This window comes from Stenella coeruleoalba (assembly GCF_951394435.1).
Source record: "Stenella coeruleoalba genome assembly, chromosome: 11".
NCBI lineage: Eukaryota > Metazoa > Chordata > Mammalia > Artiodactyla > Delphinidae > Stenella > Stenella coeruleoalba.
The window spans coordinates 14,914,409-14,926,289 of NC_137157.1; positions in this window are offsets into that span (position 1 = coordinate 14,914,409).

Sequence of the window (11,881 nt, forward strand, 5' to 3'; positions counted from 1 at the left end):
CTTATATTAACTTGGTTACTTCTTAATCCTGTGTGGAAGGTCTTGCTCCCATTTTACATATGGGGAAACATTATCTTTCCCAAGGTCACACAGCTAGTAAGTAGCGAGGATATTAACCCAGGCAGTGTGACTCTACATGCTGGCTATAATCTGTCAGGCTTCTCAGCTAAGGTCAGAGTCATCTACTAGAAAATGTCAGTGGCTGGAGACTTTAGAATGGAAAGTCTTAGCATTGCATAAAGGTCTAGGTTTTGAACTTTTTCTTGGCTGTGTGACCCTGTCCAGGTCATTTGCCCTCTCTGAGCTTCCATCTCTCTCTCCTACCTCTGAGACAGGCAAGCAAAAACAGGAGGGTGGCTGCTATGGAGAGAGCGTGGTGGCAAAGGTGAACCCGCAGCATGTGGTTTGCCCCAGATGCATTGTCAAAGTGGGCTGCCCACCTGTGGGGTCAATTTGCGGGCACTTTCGCAACACATTTTTCTTACATACAATATTTTGCTTGGTTCTTGTAACAATGCTGGTGAAACATGATCGCGCATTACCTCCATTTTAAAGGTGAGGAAGTTCAGTGATGAAAAGCCTTACTACTGTGAGATCACACACAGTTAGGGACCGACAGAACTACAACTAGACCCCAGCAACTCTGTACACTCAGACGGGTGCCCTTGGCACTTGCGCGGCCTGAGAAGGGATCCTCTCAGGTGTGAACTGCTAATCCTTAGGGTTGGTGGACTGTGTTCAGCTTTTCCAGGGCTCTGTTCATCTAAACTGATTCCTCTGTAGCTTCTTTGCTTTCAGCCCATTTTGAAAGGTGGTATGACAGGTTCTATTTTTCAGAAGTGGCTGCAACAATATCTTTCTTTCAGACGTGTTCTTCCACAATGTGATCTTGATGCTCTCCCATCAAAACATGGAGTGTAATTCTATCCACCCCCCAACCTCGAGTTTGGATAGGCTTATGACTGTTTTGACCAATATAGAATATGACAGACATTCCAAGGTTAGGTCATAGATGGGATGCAGGTTTTGCCTTTTTTTTCCCCTGACACACTCATGTTTGGTGCTCTGAGCTGCCATATAAAAAGTTTGACTACCCTGAGGCCACTATATTGTGAGGAAGCCAAACCACGTGGAGAGGCCACATGTGGGTGCCCCAGTAGACAGTCCTAGTTTTTGAGTCAACCCAGACACATTACTGAAAGAGCCTTCAGATGATTCCAGCACCCAGACACTAAATCCCTCACCCCAGCCTTTGAGTTTTTCCACCTGAGGCCCAGACACCGTGGAGCAGAGATGAATCCTCCCCACTGTGCCCTGTCCCCAATTTTGACACCCCCAAATCTGTGAGCATAGTTAAATGGTTGTTTCAAACCATTAAGTTTTTTTTATCCTTCCATAATTCTTTATTGTGGTAAAATATACATAGTATAATCTAATAATTAGATTTACCATTTTAATCATTTTTAAGTGTATAAGTCAGTGGCATTAAATACCAAACCACTAAGTTTTGAGGTCATTTGGTTTTATTTTGAGGTCATTTTAAAATGCAGCAATAATACCTGAAACAGGCAAGAACCTGGGCTATATTTAGAACAGAGCACATGAACTGATATATATAAAAGGCTGATTTGTTAACACCTGGCTGAGCCTAGTCAGGTGTGCACACCTGCTACGTGGGAGTGGGATCATATTTGAGTATTTGCCTCTAGATCTGTTTTCTCTGGGGGCTGCCTTCTTCAGAGCCAGCTGCTGCCGCATGATGGTGCCTGGTGCAGAGTAGGTACTTGATAAATATTTGTTAACATGGATGAATAAATTAAATAAGAGAAGGTGCAGCAGGGCTCTGGCTACTTTGACCTACTAAACTTATACTCTTTTACTGCGCTTAGATCTGACATTCTGCCACTTCAACCCAAGCTGTGAATTCCCTTTAGAACTGAAAATCCAACTGCAGTTGGCATCATTAGTTCCTTATTACAAGAATAGAAAGAGATTGAGCTTAAGAAGTTCCATTTCTAAGCCTGATTCTTAGGCACACTGATGAGCATATTTAACTCAGAAAAGTCTCTTTGCCAGAGGCCAGAAAAAAATGTACTTGGTAGCATGTTGGCTATTCTTATAGCTAAAGGTCCCAGAAGATTGGACCCAGGCCCATGCAAGGCTCTCACTACACCCTCTAGCTCAGTGCTGGGTATAATTAGGCTCCTAAACATGATTTCAGATTGGTCCTGAGCCGGGGAAGGGAGTGAAGTGTGTGGTACCCCCTCCCCCGTTACACTAGGCTCTATTTCTTGCCCCTCCTATAGCTAACCCTGCAATATTAGCTGATAAGGAGTGGAAGGAATAATAATAGCTACCAGTTACCAAGTGCTAGAGACTTCTACCACAAACAGATTTTACAGTGACACAATCAAAGTTATTTTTCTAGAACCGAACTCTTTTTCCATTTTCATGAAAATAGGAACCATGAGGGTTTTGCTAGTACAGCAGAGCCAACACCTAGCTTGGTGCCTGGCACAATAAATACTGTAAATATTTGTTGAATAAATGAATGATATCAGAGTTCTAAACTGAAGTCCAGAGACATCGGGCAACTTGCCTAGTGTCACCCAGTAAATGGCAACATACCGTGCTGACTTTTAGCACAGAATCCTTTCCTCTATGCCTCAAGTTTTCCAGTAGATGCATTCATTCATTCATTCATTCATTCATTCATTCATTTGCCTGTCAGGACTCTTTCGGATGCCAGTGACAGATAACCCAATTCTAATTGCCTTAGGCAAGAAATGGAATTTATGTGCTCGGGTGACTCAAGAATGCAATGACATAAATGGCTTCAGGCTCAGCTGGATCCAGGGGCTTAATCCATGTCATCAGGATTTGACCTCGCTCCCATCTTCTGTCTCCATCTTCCAATGCCTTGGCTAATTTCAGGCCTTCAGCAGCTTCCAGCTTGCAGTATCCTTACTACTTGCAATCCTAGCAGAAAAGCACTTGCCTTTTATCCTTGCCTCTCTCTGCCTCATTTGTCTCTTCAGTTCTGGAACGGTCACTTGCCCATTCTTGAAGCAGTCACTGTGGTCAGGTGAAGGTGATGTTTTGCTTGGCCGGGGCTGAGCATGTGTCCAGCTCTGGAGCCAGGGAAGGAGTCAGCTGTCACATGGCGCACGTGAGTGGGAGAGGGGACAGGAGAGTTCTTTAGAGAGAATTGGGATGCTGCTCCCGTCAGTGGGCTGGCAGGAAGAACCGATGCTCAGGACATTCATCAAACGTTTTCTCTGCCATCTTTGTGCAGAGCTCTGTTTGAGAGACAGGGAGCTACACAGATGAATATGCCATAGTCCTTCTCCTGAGAGGAGTTTATATTCTAACGGAGGACTAGCGGTGTAAAGTCAAGGGAAAACTAAGATGTGCAAGCACATGTGGTTGCAGCAGCCTGATGGCCGACTCACTCACCCTGTTCCCCGTCCGATGCTAAATGACAGCTGAGGTTTCTGACCCCTTAGCTTCCACCAGAAACTCCGCATTTCCCCAAACCCTTCCTGCTTTATGCCACCACCATCTCCACCTCTTAGGAAAAAAACCTTTCCCCAGGTTCAAGGAGTAGTTCTGGGTAACACTTCAGTATCTGTCTTAAATTGAAACTTCAGTACCATAAGGTTTCTAACTCCAGTTCTACCTTGGTTTTCTGCTCCAATTTCTCTCCAGGTGACCAGCTGCGTAGTATTGGGGTCCCAATCCCAGACATGAGGCTGGAGCAGAATGAACAAGGAGGAGACAGGTGGAGAGGTGGTGGGCAGCCAGACGGTGACAATCTTGCAATTCATGGTGAGGGACACTGGGGGCTGTGAGTAGGGGGCATAGGACAGACAAAGGGCACATCTAACTTATGTTTTCATGCCACTCGATCTCCTGTGTGATGGGGGGGAGCCGAGTGAATGTGGGGAGAACCATTAGGAGGCTACTGTATGGCTAATCTAGGGGGAGATGATGCCACGTGGGCTAGAGCATGGCTGACTGTAGGATGGAGGGAAGTGGGGAAAGTCCCCATCTCCTGATGGGATGGTCTGTAAAGAACTGGTGGCTGTATTTAATTTACCACAGATGAGAAGACTGAGGCCCAGAAAAAGGATAAGACTGATCCAAGACCACACACCACATATGGGTCAAGATGGGGGTCAGAGCCTGAGTCTTCCAACTTCAGTCTTATGTGGCTCCCTCCACACCCACACAGCCCCTTCTCGAAGAGAAGGCAGAAAGGTGTGCCTGAGGAAGAGCGAAGCTTCACGAAAGCCCCAGATGAAAGAAATCAATCACATCCCTGCCATCTCAAGCCCCACCCAGTGGCATTAACAGAGGTTTCTGAGGAGACAGGACTTAATTTCCATTTTCATGAGAACAGGGATTGGGAAATGGATCCAGCTGTTCACAAGAAGCAAAGAAAGGATGGGTGGGGCAAAGGTTTTGATCTCCCCACTTCAGGGTGCCAACAGAGAAATGACTTGACTTTAAAGGGTCCAGGAGACCTTTCAAGTCAAATTCTGGGCTCCTCTGGCTAGCTTTTGGCAAGCATCAGTCATCACACCGGTCGAGCTGAACGCACGTGTTTTTCTTGCCCACCAGACTGTGCCTGATCCCTCTTAGGATGCCCAGAGCTTGGTGGAGAATACATGCTAAGTGAATATTTGAATAAGAAATGGGAGAATGATATCTCTGGACCTCTGTTAAGGATGGAGTGAGTAGAATGATGTAGCTGTTGCCTGGCTATGAGACATTCCAGGCGCAGAGTCGTCAGATCCTTACAGGGTTTGTAAATACAGTGTTCACTGCTGTATCACCATGCTTAGTACAGAGTAGGTGCTCAGTAAATATTGATTGGATGAATGGATGAGTGAGTGAATGAGTGAGCCTCCTCCATCCCTCACTTAGGGGCCAAATTCATGCTGTCCTCTGGAAACAGTTTGAGAACCCCCTGAACGTATCAATAGAAGTGTGGCTCCACCTAGTGGATACTTGAGGATTGTGCCTGGAGTTTGAACATTTTGCCCCCACTTGTTCCTGAACTGTAGCTTCTCTAATTACTTGTCCCCACTTTACCCAGTTTGTCACGGACCACCATGTGTGGCAGTCTAGCCCTGCAGGTGAGCAGAGCCTATATGCAGCCCTGAAATGAGCAATTTGAGAAAGATGCTGTTAGAGGATGGAGGGGACCAGCTATATGAAATGGTTTAGAGTGGCTGAAGTTGTGCCCAGAACCCTGGACCAGGTGTCCAGAGGACTGTCACTAGTTTGCTGTGTGGCCTTGGGCAACTGACTTGCTCTCTCTGAGCTTCAGTTTTATCATCACACAGCTGTGTACCCCTTGTACCCCTGCGCTAATCTTCAGATCCCAGCACAGCCTCACTGGACATGTGGGGACCACCTTGCCCATGTTACAGCAGAGGAAATCTGCTTTAGATTAAGTGAGGAGCCCAAGGCCTCACAGCTAACAAGGGTGAGAATCAGGATTTGAATTCAGATCTGTCTGACTCCAGTGCCTATACTGCTGGCATTGCATTGATGCTTTCTACAGCCATTCGATGGTTCTGCACATCTTCTTGAACCTGTGTCTCTCCTTTTGAGAGGCTGTATATCAAAAGACTTAAGGGTGTGGCCCCTGGAGCCAACCTCCCTCAGTTTGAATCCTAAATTTACTTACATACCTGATTCTATGAAGATACCTACTTGTAAAGCATGTGACCTTTGGCAAATCACTTGATTTCACTCCATTTCAGTTTTCCCATCTGTAAAATGGGATTGACAACAACGGATATTTATTACTTAGTTAACTCAGAATACTACCCAGGATACCCAGTATTTATATGTTTTAACTATAAATATATAGTTAGCCATATACATATATACATATGTAAGTCTTTATATGTTTTAACTATTATTTTCGGCCTTTGAACTTTTGCTGCTCCTAATGACACAGCTTCAAAGAGCTGTAAATTTAGATCTTTAATATTTTTCCAAGTAAAGTATATTTATAGCTACAGAGACACACTAAGACTGAAGAGAAGAAAACCTTCACTGTGTACCTATAAGGTTGTATCCCATTAAGGGACAACCTTGTCTGTAGGGTACTATGAAATAATATATGAATTTTATAGATGTTTTAATAGCACAAGTATATTGCATTCTATTACTCCAGGGTAGAAATATTAATTCCTTATATGCAAATATTTAAAATTAATTGATATTTTTGTAATCTTGTTTTTGCCTTTCTTCATTTTTATACCTGGAGCTTCTAAAATGGACATGACCTGGATTTCTCTTGACCTCCCAGAGGCCCCGATCTATGCCAAGGAACCAGGGTTGGAAGAAGCTAAACCCCAGAAATCCCTTTGGAGACTAAAATATAAATGAGGGGGCTCTGCCCTCCAAGGAGGCCGTGTGGTGACACAGCTGAGTGGCCAGGACCTGGCCCTGGGGTGCGAAGCAACCTGGGCTCATCACTTGAGCCTGTTCATGCTGACTTGCCTGTGATCCAAGAAACTACGGGAGGAAGTTCTGACCCAAATTCCCTCAATACCACCGTGCTGAGCGGTGAATGGAGACTCAAACCCATCTCCCCGGAACAAAGCTTCTCAACCTCATTGCTACTGACACTCGGGGCCGGATAATTCTGCGGTGGAGCCTGTCTTGTGCATTGTAGAATGTTTAGCAGCACCCCAGCTCTGCCACTAGATGCCAGCCGCACCCTCTCTCTCATGACACCAAAAATGTCTCCAGACCTTGGCAAATGCCCCGGGGGTAACCTCACAGCCCCCTCCCCTCGTTGAGAACCACCAGCATAGAGTAAATGGTGGGAGTCACAAGGCAGCCGGTTTGCTAAACCAGCGCTCCCCAACCTTTTTGGCACCCGGAAGACAATTTTTCCACGGACGGGGCGGGGGCGGGCGGCGATGGTCCAGGCGGTAATGCGAGCGATGGAGAGCGTTGCGGGGCGGCAGATGAAGCCTCGCTCGCTCGCCTGCCACTCACCTCCTGCTGTGCGGCCCGGTTCCTAACAGGCTGAGGGCTGATACCGGACCGCGGCCCCGGGAGTTGGGAACCCCTGTGCTACACCAAGTCCCAATCACGTGGTTAGTGCCTCTGGTCAGATATTTTTGGAGAAGTCCATGATGATGGCTTGTGTGCAGAGGTGGTTGGGCTGGGGGAGGTTGGCTGTGGCTTATCCGGATAATTAATCAGTACTCCTTCTCTACCTGCATTGTAGGCAGGGCCTTGATCTCCTTTGGATGAAAAGAATTGCTTTTACAAAAAAGCAATTTTGCAAAAAGCAAAAAGATCATGTTTCATTAATAGATATGTAGAGACATAATCTAAAGGCTGAAATCCTAGGAGTTTAGGGCATTCTGTACACATCGTAGTTTCTTGTTTTAACTTTTATGCTCTCAAAGGACATTTCTAAGGAAGATGTTTGAGATTGTCAGCCCCCCACCCCCACCGCCCATGTACCCTTGAAACATCCTCTTTCAAGCCATCACACTTCCCTCCCTTCAATTCCCTTCTCTGCTCCTTCCCCTTGAGTGGCTTCTCTGTCCCACATGGAACACAAGCTGCTTTTGGCAAATCTCAAGCATGCATATGTGGTTTTATAAAACGCCCTTAGCTTTCTGTGTCATCTCTCCCCAGAATGGAGTGATTTATACCTAATGCTTGGTAATTCCTAAAGTTGTCAGCAGAAACAGGTGGCTGGAAAGGATGATTGCTTATATATATGGTGTTCCAAAGCTTTCTTCACAATATGCCCCTGGTGAGAGACAGCAGGAAAGAAGCCACCCAGCAGGGAAGGTAATTGACCAGACATTCTGCAGCGGACTTGAAAAATATCTCACACCTCTAGTCGGGGGAGAAGTGATTGGCAGTAAAAAAGTGATGCACAAATGACTATTAGAAAACGTCTCTGAGGGGCGTCCCTGTGGTGCAGTGGTTAAGAATCCACCTGCCAATGCAGGGGACATGGGCTCGAGCCCCGGCCAGGGAAGATCCCACAAGCAGTGGAGCAACTAAGCCCATGTGCCACAACTACTGAACCTGCACTCTAGAACCCGTGAGCCACAACTACTGAGCCCACGTGCCGCAACTACTGAAGCCCACGTGCCCAGAGACCGTGCTCCACAACAAGAGAAGCCACCGCAATGAGAAGCCTGTGCACCACAACGAAAAGTAGCCCCTGCTCGCTGCAACTAGACAAACCCAGCGTGCAGCAACAAAGACTCAACACAGCCAAAAGAAAGAAAGAAAGAAAATGTCTCTGAGAACACAGAGGTCTTAAAATGACTTATTACAGGACTTCCCTGGTGGCACAGTGGTTAAGAATCCGCCTGCCAATGCAGGGGACACGGGCTCGAGCCCTGGTCCGGAAAGATCCCACATGCCGCGGAGCAACTAAGCCCGTGCACAACAACTACTGAGCCTGTGCTCTATAGCCCACGAGCCACAACTACTGAGCCCACACGCCACAACTACTGAAGCCGTGTGCCTAGAGCCTGTTCTCCGCAACAAAGAGTAGCCCCTGCTCGCCGCAATTAGAGAAAAGCCTGCGCTCAGCAACAAAGACCCAACGCAACCAAAATAAATGAATAAATAAATGTATTTTAAAAAAAGACTTATTACAGCTGAACAAATAAAACATTAAAAAAATTTAAAAATATTTATTTAGTTATTTGGCTGCTCTGGGTCTCTTTTGGGGGGGGGTTGTTTTAATTTTTTTTTTTTCATTTTTACCTGCGTTGGTTCTTCGTTGCTGCATGCGGGCTTTCTCTAGTTGTGGCGAGCGGGGGCTACTCTCCGTTGCGGTGTGCGCAACTAAGTCAGAAACAAAGGCCGGTCTGTCTAACCCCAGGCTGGCACTGAGGACACCTGCCTACAGCTCAGCCCTGAACCGCTGAACCAAAGTTGTTCAATGTCCTGATTTTCCACTGCCTGGACATCACAGCTGTTTACTTATTTCCCGATTTTGCTTAAAAAAAAAAAAAAGAAAGAAAGAAAGAAAGAAAGAAAAAAGTACCTCCTGGGCTTTCTCAATCCACTCTTGTTCCCCTGAATACAGATGTATTGAAGATGAAGATGCTGTATGTACAGTAGAAAACGGGAGAAACAGAACCGTGTTTCAGCTCAAGCTGATCTACTAAAAGAAACACAATAAAACAAACAAAAACCAGGAAAAAATTAGAATGCCTGTGTAAGTGTGAGGAGTTTCTGGTGGTTTATTCTTGAGGTGCTTCTGAAAGGTTGCAACTGAGAGCAAAATTTGTGGTTAGGGCAGTCTCAGCAACAGGAAGCAAACAAGTCTCTTGTCCTCCACATGGAAGTCAAAATAAGCAGCCTGGTTGCTGCACTGCAGGAACTGGGCCACGGGGCGTGCCTTCTTCTGCAGCCTCAGAGGCAATAAAGGGGGCCTTCGTCTGCTGGCTCTGTGGGCCTTTCCTCGTTTATAAAGCTCTAAGAAGCAGCTGAGCCTTTGAAGTGTTTCTCAGCTCTAACAAGACACTAAAACCCAAACCTCCCAAATTCAGGTTGTTCCCCGTGCCTGGAAAGGGGACTACGTCCCGCTTTGAGTTAACACAACCATACTCTGCTCCCTGCACCCCGAGGTAGCAGAGTCTTGGAGTCCAGGAGGTGCCTCTTAGGTGTATGCCCCTGGGGAAGTGATGCTCATCACTGAGTCACTGTTTGCGGGTGAAGTCAGCCTTTAGGGAAATTCCCCCACTGCTGTCTCTATTTGTCAACAAGGCTGAGAACTCAGGTCAGTGGGACCCTGGCCCAACAAAAGCCAAAAATCTGAGTTGGGAAAGGGGCGGACTCAGAGGCACAGGGGACCAATCACGTCTCCTGTTTGACCCATCGCCTCGCTGAGAGTGATGATAATTGGTGACCCCTCTGTCAACGAGGTGTGGAGGGTGGTCGGTCCTTGGACAGGGTGGTGGGTCTTCGGAGGCTGTCTGACAACCTCCCACCACCTCACTTTGCACCGAGTCAGCCTGGCAGCAACTCAGTACCTAGGCTGTGTCTGTGTGTCAGGGAGCACCTTTGAGGGATGCATCGTCCTCATCTCTGTCCCCAGTGGAATCAATACCCGTTAAATATTGGCTGATCTGAATGGAACCCTTACAGCACTCAACAATCCTTTCGCCCCCAAACAAAACTCACAACAAAACTACATCCAAAAAAAAAAAAACTACATCCAGAGGCAGCTGACCTTGGCCTAATAGCTCACCATAGGTACACACGATTAACCTTTGTCTTAGCCCATAAGGCTTTATCTTCCACTTCTGAATAGTTATCTGAATGGTCATTTTTCAAGCAGTGGACAAGAGAGAAGCATCATTTTTTCCCCACCTCTCTTTACAGGACGCCATAAACCAAGAGGACTGGGCTTGCTTAGAAGTCAGACCAGCCCAGATCCACAGCCCAGCTCTGCACTTATCTTTTAGCCTTGCTCTCTGCACTTCAGTTTCCCTATCTGTAAAATGGAAATACAGATCCTTATCAAGTAGGATTCGCAGTGAGGACTGAGATAGTGCATGTAAGTACTTGGTACAGTATCTGCCACATGATCAAAGCTCCCTAAATGTTAGATCTCACTATTCTGTCCAAGTCAGAACAATGCTGGGTTTTACCTGTTCATATATATATATATACACACACACACACATTGCAGAGTATCTTTCCATGGTAGGAATGTATACGATTGCCCTGTGGTGGTCCTTTACCTGTCAAGAAGTCATTCTCTAAAACCAGCCCTGTCCTGTCATGCCAATTTCTGCAAAGATATAAAAGAGGAACGCAAAATATAAAGGAATGGGAAACACACGACTCTCTCGTGCACTGAAAATGATATTTCAGTCACATGGAAGCAGCACACAGGGGCACCATATTCGGGTATTGCTTCCATCGCCTCAGGAATGAAATGTGACAGCGGCTCACAGTCTCAGAGTAAGATTCCTTACCTGAGAGCTCAGAGCAGGAGTCCCTGGGGACTCCGGGGAATGAGGCTGTCAAGAGGGTGTCATGAATCAAACTGGAATCTAGTGGGTGACTCCTCAAACTCAATAGTGTAGTAAGAGGGGGGCTGTCAGGCTGTTCCGGGCTGGATGGCTGACAGAGCACCTGCTGGCCTTTGGGGACCCAAGGCTGCGGGGGAGGTGGATTTAACCAACCAGCGAGAAGACTGGAGGCGGCCAGCTCCAGGGTAGGGACAAACCCTAGTTTCCCTCTTGCTTCTCTCTGCTTGTCCAGACCTTGGTGAACACCGCGTTCTGCATTTTGACAGAACCCCCCTCCCCCACACTACTGCAAGATTGCCTCTCCACCTCTGGCTTCGTCAATGCAGCGGCATTCCCATTCTGCAGGTGGGAAGACTGAGGCTGACAGGGGCACTCACTCACCAGGCACTTGTGGCCAAACTAATGCACCACTCATGGTTTTTCTCTGTTGAGTCTGGTTTAAAAAACGCATAACAGGGGTGGTGTTGACACATGCAATTTCACATACCTGGATTTCTTTCTACTCTCAAAACTGGCCCTCCCTAACTTGATTACTTTACTGAAATCCACTTTTTCCCCCTTTATAAAAAGAAGTCCCATTTTTCAGTGACTGAATCACTTCTAGCTACTTTTTTTCTTGCCAGCTGGTGAGGTTTTATAGAATATTTCTCTTCCTTCTGTATTAGATAAGTAATAATAATGAATAGATCTGCTGCCTCACTAACTGGATGAGGATAAATAGGTGGCAGATTTTAATACAATGCAGCCCTGGCAAAAAGCAAAGGCTGGGAGGTCATTACAAATTCTACATAAGATCTATCAAGATTGATTTCTTTTCTGAGGCC